This window comes from Pogonomyrmex barbatus, unplaced genomic scaffold (genome assembly GCF_055798465.1).
Source record: "Pogonomyrmex barbatus isolate J1 unplaced genomic scaffold, ASM5579846v1 scaffold4, whole genome shotgun sequence".
NCBI classification, from domain to species: Eukaryota; Metazoa; Arthropoda; class Insecta; order Hymenoptera; family Formicidae; genus Pogonomyrmex; species Pogonomyrmex barbatus.
Window position 1 is genome coordinate 4,370,573 of NW_028297138.1, and position 2,728 is coordinate 4,373,300.

Below are 2,728 nucleotides of genomic sequence, written 5' to 3' on the forward strand. Positions count from 1 at the left end.
TCGTGGCGTGACTTAGTTATTCTGTCTACTCGAGTCTATCAGACCTCTCACAGACTCGAGCCTGCCTTCCTTGGCAAGGCAGTGCCAGCATAGCCTTACTGGCAGAGCAATAAATTCGCTACAGATCATTTATATAACGCGTAATGCGAAATCGACACACAGTTTACACAGTCGTCCAATACATTGTTGAAAATTATTCCGGAAAATTATTCCGGAAAATTATTAAAACTTCGTATAATTTTGAACGGTACAAAAATTATAGTCTTATCAACAAATCGTACGAAATTTATCGACAGTATTAATTATATGCCGATGCGTTTGTCAGAATTATCGAAGGTCTTCAGGTTACTGGATACTTGTGACAAAGGTGTCTTTTCTCTCTTATTTAATACTACCGATAATCAAATATATGTCGATCCATTACCGGATGTTCGTTATTACGCGTCCAAAACAATGCAAACTGAGGAACGCGAACGTTTTCTTGCATGGCACGCGAAAATGACAGAAAAAATGCCGTATTTGATTTTCAACGCAAAATATTTGAATATTGCATCGACATTGATATCCTTCGACGAGCATACATAGCCTTCAGAAAAATATTCTTAGAGCGAGGAAACGTGTGTCCATTCGAAGAATGTACAATTATCATTTCAACGTGCATGAGAGTTTTCCGGAAAAACTTTTTACGCGAAGGAGAAATAGGAATCATTCCTTCGGGTGGATACAAATTTAAAGATAACCAGTCGCGCAAAGCCGTGCAATGATTAATTTTGAAGGAACGCGAGATCGGTCATCGAATAATTCACGCGGGACGTGAACGCGATTAGCGATATCGATTAGAAGGCATGCTTGTCGACGAGTATTACGAATGCGAGAATGGAGGTGAGACGCAACGTCATGTCTTACAATTTCATGGATGCTTTTTCACAGATGCCCGTTTTGTTATCCAATAAATCGTGATAAAACGAAAATTTTAAGGTTTGACGCGCAAATTTTAAGATATTAAAATTTTACGTTTGACGCGCATTATGAACGAACAGTTGCGTCTTGGTGGTTACGTCAGCAGGGATATATCTTGACGGAAAAATAGGAATACGTTTTTAACGAAGAAATGCGCGAGAATCGAGAGACACGAGAATTTCTTGAAAATCACCCTATAGTACTGTTCAGAAAAATTATAAGTATTTGACAGAGAATATTCTCTGTGCGAATTCATACGCTCATTTTATTTCTCGAAACTTCTGTGGATAGTTAAACGCTTTATTCGAACGAGCGTCCTTGTTTTCGTTTCGTTTTTATGTATTTTCGAAGCAATCAAATTCGTGAAAAACGGCTTGTTGTCGCTCACTGATTAGTTGTCGAAAGTTACACGAGCTTAACTCGTGTGCTTATCGTCCTATCGTTTTTATGTGAAAGCTACGTTATTGAGTGATCGTGACTGCTCACTGTGCGACCAGCATCCGTCGGGAACGAACGTCTTGTAACCTGTAACGCGAGTGCTCTCGGTCCGACAACACTTGTTAATTTAATAAAGTATGTCATATGTTGTTAATAGAACTCTTGACCTGACCTTACCGTTTTTCTGTCGATTCACGAGCCTTAAAATAAATAATTTTAGTATATACGAGTTAAAAAATCGAAGGCGCGTATACAACTACAAATCTCACCTCGTGATCCCCGTGATGCATTTTTTGGCGGACGCACCGGCAATATCGCGATGATACGAGGTTTCGGGTACCGAGAAGATACGCTAGACGTATGTACTCAAAACTGGAGTTTTTCCAATCGGTTATTCAGATATTTATGTAGATGAGGAATGCAATAATTTAATTGGAATTGCGCCAAATTTTAATTTCAGTCCAGTCGAGGGTCTCGTACATTGCCGAGTACTTCCTCCACGTGATCTTCTCCATTCGCCGTATCGCGTACGCGGTAAATTATTATTTGCTCTTTGCCGCATATGCTGTGAAACATTTTCTCGTGATGCGATCACGACGATCCTGCGGAGCGTGAGTTCGAGGGCACATGGGTGCAACATTTCATCGCCATATTAAATATTCATATATCCCTAGTAACACGAGGATGTCCTCAGAACGTCCTCAGAATGTCCTATTAGATGAGCCGGATATCTATTGTGATTCTGAAAGGTAAACAGGACGTTTTGTGGACTAGCAAATAAGCGCCTCATTACGTCCTCGAGATGTCCTCAGGACATTTTCCACTCAGCCTCAGGCTATCTTGAGAATTTTCTTAAGACGACTTTAGGATGACTTCAGGATGACTTCAGGGACATCCCGAAAACGATCGCGTTCCGATATTAACTGTTAATATTAAACATCTATAATATACATCCCTTACGGAAAATAAGTGAAAAAAAATTAAAAAATGGAAAAAAAGAGAGAAAGTGATGAAACATCTTTTATCTCGTATCACTGCATGTTTCTAAAACCGATCATCCATCCATTTGGAAATCCTGCTCGATGTCGCTTAACCTCTGTATTGGAATGAAACCTACTGAAATGATGAAATGATGATTACCGAATCTCGATTTAAATTTGATAAATCTGATTAATGAATGTTACTATATTGTCGTATAAATAGTATTTTAAAATCTTTTAAAATCTTGATTACACATGTAATTCTTGTAGATAATTTAATTACATATATAGAGCTATGAACCTATATTATGTTTAATGAGAATCATTTTCCTTATGAAAATTGTATATAT